The sequence below is a fragment of the Pagrus pagrus genome (assembly GCF_965226575.1).
Source record: "Pagrus pagrus genome assembly, chromosome: 16".
In the NCBI taxonomy this organism is placed as follows: Eukaryota; Metazoa; Chordata; class Actinopteri; order Spariformes; family Sparidae; genus Pagrus; species Pagrus pagrus.
This window is the reverse complement of record NC_140200.1, coordinates 22874669-22885710: the sequence shown is the minus strand read 5'-3', so window position 1 is coordinate 22885710 and position 11042 is coordinate 22874669. Positions and strand designations below refer to the sequence as shown.

Below are 11042 nucleotides of genomic sequence, written 5' to 3'. Positions count from 1 at the left end.
CTGAGAGCACAGGTTAAATATAGAGCAGACGCTCACCCATGACCAGGAACACACCGGCTGAAGAAACAGGCTGAAGAGACAGGCTTGACATCTCGTGGTGAAGAGAACAACTGACTTTATTTATTTCAGCTGGAAGAAACAATCTCTCTCTCTCTCCTCAGTTTGAACTCTGTCATCCTGTGAGCTCTCAGACCAAACTTGGAGAGGACGAAGCTTCACACTGCTCTGATACTGAGGCAGAGAAGAAGACAAGGGAAGAAGATATCACAGTGATGCTGTCATCAGCGTGCTGTCAGTGAAGTCATCAAACAGGACTGGAAACATTTCAGCTGAGGTGCCCTGAAGAGCCGAGACCAGGTAGGACAGAGTGATGTCATCACTAACAGGTGTGTGTCAGACTCTGACACTAATGTTAATGCTTAAAAAGTTTGGACAGAGTATCACGTCTGATAATATAGGATTCAAAGTCAAACACTTTATTTAAAACAATGGAAAAAAATGTAAATAAAGAAATGTTTATAAAACATTTCAAGATGACATAAATACAATCAATAGTCTTTGTTAAGGTTGATATCAGTGCTGATGTGACTTGTTGATTTTTAAAATGAATTTCTGAAATACATTGTCATAATTTAATACCTTATTTAGCAAATTGAAAAAAATTCAAAAACACAAATTGTCTGCTAACAACTTCTGGAAAGCGAGAAATGTTTTACTTTGGTGTTTGTGGAAGTCGGCATCAGAATGTAGGATGTTTTTTTTAGTCATCATCATTATTATTGTTATTCAGGGTTACATTATCATTTATCATAATACTGGACTTGAAGTTAAAGTGATGGCAGCATTTTATCTGGCTTTTAGTTTGGGTATCCATTGTTGGGAAGTTTGATTTACTTTATAAGCTTTAAAAATCTCATAATCTGCCTCGTAACAAGGAAATACAGTATGTCTATCATATAAACACAATGGAGTCAACAAATGCTGTTTTTCCCACCTGGATGTATTAAATGGAAGTACTCTAGTAGAGTAATGTGCTAAGTGTATGTTAATAAAGTACTTAAAGCAGAAAGAGACCCCTCCTAGTGTTTCCTTGTGGTATAACTGTTGAAACATGTTAGCAGCCTGGATTGTGTCCAAAGCAAAAAACAACTGTAAGAATCCCAGTTTGACTGAGAAACCCTGATCTGAGTGCTGTGAAAAGTGTAGAGTAAAACAGCCGGTTGTATTAACCTGTTAAGAACGAGCCTCTATTTTGGGTCTCTGCTCGATAATTAACAAGAGTGTATCTCTACAACTACACAGTCTATTTGAATAATCAAGGTATCATAATAAAGGGAACACTTGGAATATTTGTTTAGTATAAGTATAAATGTCACTGGGTCTGAGTAAATGAAGTTGGCATACAGCAACATTTTAGAATGGTGGTAAGAGGAAACACATATCAACGGGAGAACAGACTTAGAGCGCTATCCATCCAGTGAATACCCATCCATTTGCTCTTGCTTTACCTCGGTCTCTATCACTTTCCCTCTTCTCCCATTGGCGGGGCTATTTTTCTTTTGCGGTATTGAGTTTCCACAAATATTCCAGTTGTTCCACCGTCACCTGGGGATAATGAAAGAGGAAAACAATGCCTCTTCCTGTTTTGGTTGTGTCATGGCAGACATGCTTCCTGTGTGACCTTTGTTTTTCAGAATAGCAGAGTGAAAGTGAGGTTTATAGAGAACCAGTCTGTACGTGGATGTTGTCATTTTTCTACAGACATCACACTGTGACATCCGTATTTACTTCAGAATAAAGAGAAGTTAAGTGAAAACGTTGAGTTAAGATGCTGATGGCAGCCAAAATGATCACAAATGATTATGTCTTGTCTGTATTTATTCTACTTTTTTTGCCTAGTGATTCTCATGAGATAACAATAAATATGACATAAGAAAACAAAAAAAGCAAGACATAAATAGTGTGGGATCATGGGAGTTGTTGTCTTCACTGTTAAACGGCCACCAATGCTCCTCACTCGCTGACTCTCTCCCAGAAGTTAAAGCAAAACACGGCCAAACAAAACCAATAAAAGAGTGGTTTGAACATTGCTGGAAACATTAAGGATAATGTAACTACACAACTCAACAACATAAAGAACAAAGGTCTAGTCGTTTCGAGACATTTTAATGCATAAATCTTACATATTATATCTTTAATATGAGGAAATACTTTGCTTTCACCAAACCTTCCCTCAGACCCTCAGGAGACTTGACAGCTTCAGGTTTGAAAATGCAGGAATTAACTCGATTTAGTCCAGATACTGTACTTAAGTATGTTTTTCAGGTATCTGTACTGTACCTTAGTATGTATATCTCTGACAACTTTTGACTTTTCCTCTCTTCATGTGAACACAAATATCTGAATGGTTTCCTCCTTATATTTTCAAAACAGGCTCTTTACTTTAGTTTGATGCATTTGAGGAGAATTATAAATTATTTTTATTTGGCGTCATCGCACGCTGCCTTCCCAACATCACAAGACTGATTTCAACCTATCAGTGCACATCACGCAAAGACAGAAACAGACAGAGAGAGAGACTGGAATGGGGAGAAAAGGCGTGTTAGTGTCTCGTATCTGCAGAGACCCTGCAGCCCTCTGCCTGGATTTTCTTATTTTCTCACTTTGTTGCTGCTCGGGACACTTTACCAACCCAAAATGTGGCTATTTGACGTCCTGGGAATGAGATTCTATTAATATGATGTGAGCTTCAGTTAGCTTTGAGCAGAAATGGCCGCTAGAAATGTCCTTCAGAGGGAAACTTTTTACTTTAATACTCTGAGTACATTTCAGAGCCTGTACTTTATTACTTTTACTGGAGTAAAGACGTTGAATCAATACTTCTACTTTATTTGCAATGCTTTCTTTTTATTGAAATCTATTTTGGAGAACTTTATTATCTACGTTTATATTGTGCTTGCATGAAACATATTCCTAATTCGATTTCTGGTTAATCCTGTCACAAACTGATTGATTACTGGGTGATTATTAGATCAATCCTGGCTTTCTCACTGTAATCAGTATCATAAATAAATGTCCTGAGAAAACTTTTAAAAATATTGTTTTTATTCATTTCCCATGTCCACCAATCCTCAATTCAGAGAAGGAAAAACTCCCCCAAAACCTCAGAGAAACCTCCTGAAGACAGAGGGAACAATAGATGTGGTATAAACAGAGTAAACAGAAGCAGTATACAGTATAAACTATACAGTATAGCGAAACAGAAAGAATATATCAAGTAAATAAAGTCCATTAAACACAATATCAAGTACCAGAAGTTGAAGAGTTCGGAGTGAAGACTTGGAGTTACTGGAATGAATCTACACCCACTGAGCCATGTTGAGTGTGTTCATCCTGACTCATGAATGGAGCGGCTGTGAGTGAATCAGTGACTTATGACTCCCGTCATTCACAGCCCAGTAAATGCTTGTTACAGGAAGCGGTGCATTAGGAGGCATTAATTTAACCAGAGTACTTAAGCTGAGCTCTCTGCGGGATGAGCTGCTCTTAGTGATATGAGAACAGAGAGGAGATGGTGCAGCAGACCAACACGGCTCCATGCACAGTCACGGTGGAGAAGAAATCTGTTTGATAATGTTACGACACTGTAGTGATGGACTGGTTAAGCTTGGGGAAACACTGAGGTTTGGGTCTTAGTCATCATAGTTACTTAAATAACCAATGGTTCAAGGATTTGTTATGGTCAGGTCAAACTCTTTATTTTGGGAAGATGAGGTGTGTTCAGTTGGTTGCAATCTGCAAAAAGAGCTCTATAAACTTTAGAAGCAAGCTGTCAAGCTGTAGCCTAGTTTAATATTTTACAAAACGTTCAATCAAAACAGATATATGTATAATACAGAGGGTTCAACCCCTGGTGAGCATGAACGTCCAGAGCTTAGAGAGCGCTGTCTTCAACTTAAACATCCGTCACTATTGTTGCTGTTTCACACATATTAGCATTATAAAAATACACATTCTTTGCAGATTTTCTTGTAGTATTTGTCTATTTATTGATAATACAAACTCATTTGGCCATAAAGTATAAATAAAACAAGACAAAGAACATAATATAATGTAAATAGCATTCAAAAATGATTTCGATAGCAATCATTTTAAATGGGAAAAAGAAAGTAAAAAATCAAGTAAGGAATCAATTAAAATTCATTAAAATTAATGTTATGAAAGGGAAATTAATAAAGAAAAGAAAATAAGTATTACTGGAATTAAACAGTAGATCACAGAGTACACAGAGCGTGTTTTGCTGAGTCAGGACAGTCCGCCTCCCCTCCAGACGATGAGTTTACTGTCTGTCTCCTCTTCTGGTTAAATATGGAAAAAGTGCCCCATTTGATCTCTGTTAAATCCAAACAATAAACAGAGGGGCTCTTTGGCTCGACCTCCTCTGTGTTATTGTACCCAGCATGCTTTGCCCTGCCCAGCTCTCCTGGGACATTTCTCTCCATTAATAGCTTTTTTTCCCCCCACTGTTTTTCTTTGCAAGTTATTTTGCATCCCTTTTCTCTGTGCGCAGCAGAAATCAGGACCAGAGACTGTTGATAAAATACTCACAAACTTATAACAAACATCTTACATATTATTTCATTTCCACAAAGATATTTCCTTTTTATTTTGTCCAAAGGTTCCTGTAGAATTTGTTCAACAGTTCGGTTTCAGCCAACAGACCACTGATTAGGTTTTGGTGATGATCCAGATGTGGGATAAGAATCCTTCAGGGATGTTGAAAAGGTCAAAATATGACTTTCGCTTAAAGTGCCGTGACGATTCTCATGAAATGTGGCATTAATGTTTCATAATTCCCAGAGAGTAATGCTTTTTCCTGAGTTGACCGCCTGACTTTTTGTTCATCTAAAGGTCAGGACACATACGCAATTTTTTACTCCTCCCAAGTGGCGCTACGTCAGTCAGCGATCTGTGGAAGAAGCCATGCACAGGTTCTTCGTTCTTGTTATGATGAACAAGTGGCACTGAAATTAGCCGTGATATTTACTGTCACATATGAAGAGAAGGTCAGAGGCTTAGTTCCATAAACACATACAGTCGTGTTTATTTGATCAGGACTACTGCTGACCCTGATTTGCATGTAGTGCAGGAAACCAACATGGATGCAATCACATTATTAATCTTCATATATGTTGCTGTGTAAATGAGAGTGTTTTAAATCTTAGCTAGATTTGATCTTAATATGAGACAATAGAAATAACAACTATAAATGGGGCTTGAGATGCAACATTGCCAATGCAATCGCAAGAATAGATGTTGGCAATCATTTGGTTCAGTTTCTAGTTTTATGTTGTGCCTCGAAGAGATCATGTTTTGGTATAAAATACCTGATTCTGTCACGAGAAACTTGACTGGAAAATGTTTAGTCTGGTTTGAAAAATCCAGTGGTTCCTCATATGACTCATATACAGTTCATATGTAATGTAAGTGTAGAAAAGTCAACACACGTACAAATTAAAAGTATCCTTGGTTGGCAGAGATGTAAAAAGCCAACATCTTATTCTGCCAACAGGACTTCATTTAAGATTGATGGAGTGATACGCGTCATTTTTAGAACTGCTTTGCACTTGACTGACCCTCAATAATGGTATCTATTGTTGACCTGGAGAGAACCCAGAATGGAAAGGAAGAACATGTGCAGATGGATGAAAAATGCATTTTTTGGTGTCATGGTGTTAGTCCACCACAAACCTCCAGAGCAGCTTCAGTGCTAAGTTTAGTCACATTCAGCGTACATCCCAGAGACTGAAAATAATAAATCAACTACATCTAAAAGCAGTAAGTGAATGTTGACTCTCATGGTGCTTAAGCTCCTCGATATAAGAACTGTATCACTCTTTACACTACAATGCCTGACTTTCTGGCAGAAAGCCCTGACGTCAGACTTCTGATAGCTTCCATAAAGACTTTTGGCTCTTACAGACACCACAAGCTTTAAATGATGAGGCAGGAATGTAATTTACATGAAGATAAACACAAATGACAGAAATATGTTATATATTTTGAAAAGTGGAGATCTTCTTTGTACGTAGAGTGGACGTCACAGTGTAAACATCACCATCTAGCAGTCTGCCTTCTAACCACGTTGTATATTTGGTGCCTGGGACACCACATATGACCAATGTTTGCCTCAAAATCGCTACTTCAGTTTATAACAGTGTCACAGTGTCCCGCAGTGGCAGCCCAAGGCCAGCTGATAAGACGGGAAACCATGAGATCATTCTGCTAATTCAGCTCAGTAATCTGTGTGGGAGGTTCACAGGGGGGGCGGGGGGCGTTCAGCAGCGTCTCCCCTCTTGTTTGGTTTCATAACAGCGACTGCTGTTCCCATGACAGCACAACAGGGAGCAGAGAGGAGGATTGAGTTTGTTTTGGGTGCAGTTTTATGTTCCGCAGAGGGCAAATCAGACAGCTGATAACATCATGATGGAGCAAAGATGTGATAGTGGCTTTAAAACTGTTTTGTTGGGTTGATCTAGACCCTATGAAGACCGTAAGGAGGGAGGAATATGAATAGTGGGGTTCAGCATGCTTCTTTGATAAATAAAGCTTTTATATCATCAGTCAAATTAAAGATGAAATATGTAATAATCAACCACCTGTCAAATTCATACTCAAAACAAGACTAACCGCTTACTGCTGCTGTTAGCTAGTTAGCTTGTTTAGCCCAGCATTAGGGGAGTGTTGGTATTAAGCTACATGGCTAGTACTGGAGGTTTGGGACAGATGGACCAGGGCTGGCTGGTTAGCATTCTAACTTCAGTAGAAATCTCTCTAACACAATAGAAAGACGTTACAATGTCAATATTTTTTTCACATTCTGTTGATAATTCTAGTTGATTTTTTAAATGTTTAAAGCTAAAACTCTTACATATTATACCTTTAAAGCTACACCAGAACATTTCTGACCAAACTGCAGCTGCAGGCTCCATGTTGGGATGCAAACCACTTAGTTAGGGTGAGGAAAACATCATGGTTTGGCTCAAAATACCTGTTCTGGTCACCAAAAACAGGGCTAGAAATGTACCGAGTTCTTCTTAAATAGATCTGGTTTTGTCGCCACAAGCATGGCTGGAGATGTCCCCAGGTCTCCTTAAACTCTTACATATTGCACCTTAAAAGCTACACCAGTAAATTTCTGACCAAACTGGAGCAGTCAGATACACCTCAACTCCCCAGAACTTTATTATCGCATTTTTAAATTGCAACATACTGTACTTTGACCACTTCATCTGTCTGTCTGATACATCCATTGTGTTGCTGTCAAATTTAGGCTCAGCTTTCATTTGAATGCAGTACCTGCTCATGTTATGATTTTCTCTGTCTTTACTGGTCACTGTGACGGTCAGAGATGGTGATGGGAGTCTCCTCTGAGGTCACCTATGGGATCGTTCGAGCTTATTCCTCTCTCATGAGTCATTTCTCAAGTCAGTGACAGGCTAAAATCACTGGTGGGCTGACCACCAACCACTTTAGATTCATCAGCACTCAGGAGCTGAACTGCTTGTAAAATGACGTAAAATGTGCAGTGGTCATGACTTCCTGCCCACTCGCTCCCTTGCTTTACTCCCAGAGTTTATGAGGGAAGTGACTTCATGCTCATTCCATTGAAAGGCATGTGAGACTTGGCTGCTGCAGGCTGCATGTTGGGAGTGATGTCAGCTTTCTGGACTGGTCACCGCTGATTAGAGCTCTTGCACAAACCGCTGGGAGGATGAAAACCAGCCTCATCTCATCCCATGAATTTTCCCCTGATGACTGACGTGGTCCGGGAATGTTTTGTAATTTGGACGGTTAAAATCTCCTCAGGCAGGATTTTTGTGTTGGGTGCAACAGAATGGAGCGTTCCACGCCTGAGCTGATTTAAGGTGTCGTGATGGGACAGTGTCTCTTAGCTGAGGAAATGACGAATCAAAAACTAACCATGATATCCCAGACTGATTCCTGAAGACAATCAAACAAAATAAGTCTAACGCTTTAACGGACTGATTGAGTGTCTGTTTGCTGTCCAATGTAAGAGGGCAGTGGATGAAAATCTCCCATCTAAATATTCTAAATGTAGATTTAAATGTGTTAGTATGGAGGAGCAAAGTTTACACTTCTTTACAGTTTAGTTCTTTATGTTTCCAACCATGAGTTGCCAGGTGTAACTGTCATGTAGCTAACTGAACCAGCTGACAAAGCTAATGTTAGCTTGCTAATATCCGACCCATGTAGAGCAAAGAGTAAGAGGTAGCTCAATATGGAATATGGTCCACGTAACCAACCTGAAACTTGATGAATGCTGTCAACCTGTTAAGCTCTGTGCCATTCTATGCCTGCCCCAGAGCCTACAACGGCCAATGAGTGATCATGTAGACCAGTGACACACCATCTCTTCTTTCTACTCTCTACAGAAGCACTTACATGCCAGCGTCCGGATAATTGATGCATCATGTGGCCAATGAAGTTTCAAATCCAGTAATATATAGTTTATATCAGTTTATAAAACCCTAAACTCAGAAATGATGCAAGTGTATGTCAATTTATGCAATTTTTCTCTCTGTATAGGCTGCTTTTTTTTCCACCTAAGCTCTTGTTTTTGACTATTTTATATGCACAGAGTTAGTGCAAATAAGGAAATAAAGAAGTATAATGGGTTTTTGCCCCCATTTGTCTCAAGCAGGGGTACTTGCGGGTCACAAAAGAGCATGTTTTTGCCAGCCGCCTGGATATTTAATAGAATAATGTGTGTTAATTGTCCATTTTCAAAGATATTACTGTTAAATTTGAACTTGGACCATGTAAGACTATATGATGTGGACCCACAACAGCTTTGAATTTCGTTTGGGGCTTGTCTGGAATAGGCAGTTTATGTAATAATTTTACATACATTTCCAGGAATGGGACCAGGGCAGATAAACCCTCCTGCAGGACTTAATGCATGTGTACAGCTCTCTGAAAGAACCTCTCTGCTTTAAGTCCAAACCTCTGACCCGCTTTTCACGCTTGATTTTACAGTAAAGTGGGCTGCATGTATGATTTCTATTTTTGCAACAGCCTCTTCACGGCCCTGCTGCTCACTCATCTGTGGAGCCTTAAGACCCCCATAAAAGGAGGCAGGTAATGAGGGCAGGGGTTATCTACAGCATGACAGACAGATAGATATGTATCTCATATCATTTCATTTAGCACTCTCTCTCCTACATTGACATATTAGCCCCCTCTTTTTCTTCTTGCTTCTTCACTAGTATTTATGCGCAGGTTCTGGCACAGAAAGGAAATTCACTCCGACATTAGCCAGGAGTTAGTTTAGACCAGGAAATGTCTCATGTCATGTGGCTGGCTGTAGTGCACTTTTTGTAAAAGGACGAAAAAAAATGATTTATGCCACTATCAGAGAAGGGCTTTTCACAACCCAATCACCAGAATAAATGTTAGCTTATGTTTCTGCAAGACCACAGAGAAGTTAAAGGTTTATGTTTTTTATGTTGCAACTTTACATTTGCTTTAGTTTAATTTTCTATGTATCTCCTGTCACAACACTGTGCTTGTCACAGTGCACAGAATGGGACTCAAATACAAGACACAGCCCAGACAAGAACTGAACAGATGAAACAAAAAAGCTAAACAAAGTTCAAACCAAGTAAAGAAAAAGTACAAATCAAAAGGGAAATTACAGGAGTAACCAGGAAAAACACGAGGATTAAAAACCAGAACCATGGGAGAAGGGACACGAACACACCGGAACAGGCTCAGTGGAACAAGACAGACAAACTAACAAGGGCAGCAGGGAGCACACAGACTACATACACAAGGGCTTTTTAACAAACAGGACACAGGTGAACACAGAAAAAGGGCGGGAAATCACACAAAGGGTCCTCCCCTCCCATCTCCCTTTGAGTGGTTTCCCGCCCTTTTTCTGTGTGAAAAGCAAAACATGACAGGAAATAACAGAACCATGAACTCAAACCACGACAGTGCTTACACTCTGGTTAGGTAATGGTTAGAAGAACATTATGGTTTGGCTTAAAATACCTGGCTCTGGTGCCATAAACGAAGCTTGAGATGGCCCAACTTCCCAGGAAAAATGTCCGGTTTTGCTCTCCACAAACTTGGCTGAAAATATCCCCAGGTCTCCTTAACACACACCCGGTTTTGGTCACCGAAAACTGTCCCAAGGTCTCCTTAACAACACAAACATGGCTGGAGATGGTCCAACTTCCCATGACAAATATATGGCTTTGTTCACCAAAGTCCTGAGTTCTCCTTAAAAATACCCAGTGGTGTGACGCTTACTAATGTTGGAACAGCACAGGCCCTTAACTGTCACATTTTAAAATGTCTTTCATTTCACAACGACTGAAATGCCCGGTGGCAAAATAATAATACACAAACACAGTGCAAATACAAATAAAAACAGCCACTTGTCTCAAGTTTGAGCTTTAATAGTATTTTTTAAAAGGTTGTCTGAGGGCAGCTGAGGACAAAGCCACCTCCACCTGTTAATGTTGAAGCTCACATGAGAACTGTAACGGGGGAACAAAAATAATCTTCCGGGCTTGTTAAACAGGAATATTCAAGATGTTCTGCCTTGAATCTCGATATAGAAATGGCTTTAATGATGTGGTTTGGACACGTGCGCTGATAATAATTGTTCTATTTCACACTTCACTATGACGTGCGAAAGATGGTCATGTGAGTCTGTAGTGACATTTAAGCCCCGACTGTAAGTACCACTATTTCAGGCACGGGTGCTTGATAGACTGATATTAGTCAAGCACTGTACAGCGTGCTTCTGCCTGCAATGTCGAGTGGTTTTCCGTGGATTCATAAAAGCCAGAACGACTCGCTGATGCAAGAAACCTCCACTGGTTTCTTTTATGCAACCTCTTGTTAACAGTTTTTTTGTTGCCAGATCTTTCACTGCGCAGGGAACATGAGGAGCATCAGGATTACGATAATAACCCTCCGATCCAAAACCAGAAATTCACTTTAATCTA

The 11042-nt window shown here is 39.7% G+C and overlaps 1 protein-coding gene across 2 annotated transcripts in view; it reads left to right on the top strand.

Moving 5' to 3' along the window:
• Positions 1–11042, top strand: part of filip1b (filamin A interacting protein 1b) — a 42983-nt gene continuing 31941 nt past the window's right edge. For both annotated transcript variants that reach the window (XM_084378075.1, XM_084378074.1), the window contains exon 1: positions 1–357. The gene's annotated coding sequence lies outside the window, so the exon portion shown is untranslated. The remainder of the gene's footprint in view (positions 358–11042) is intronic.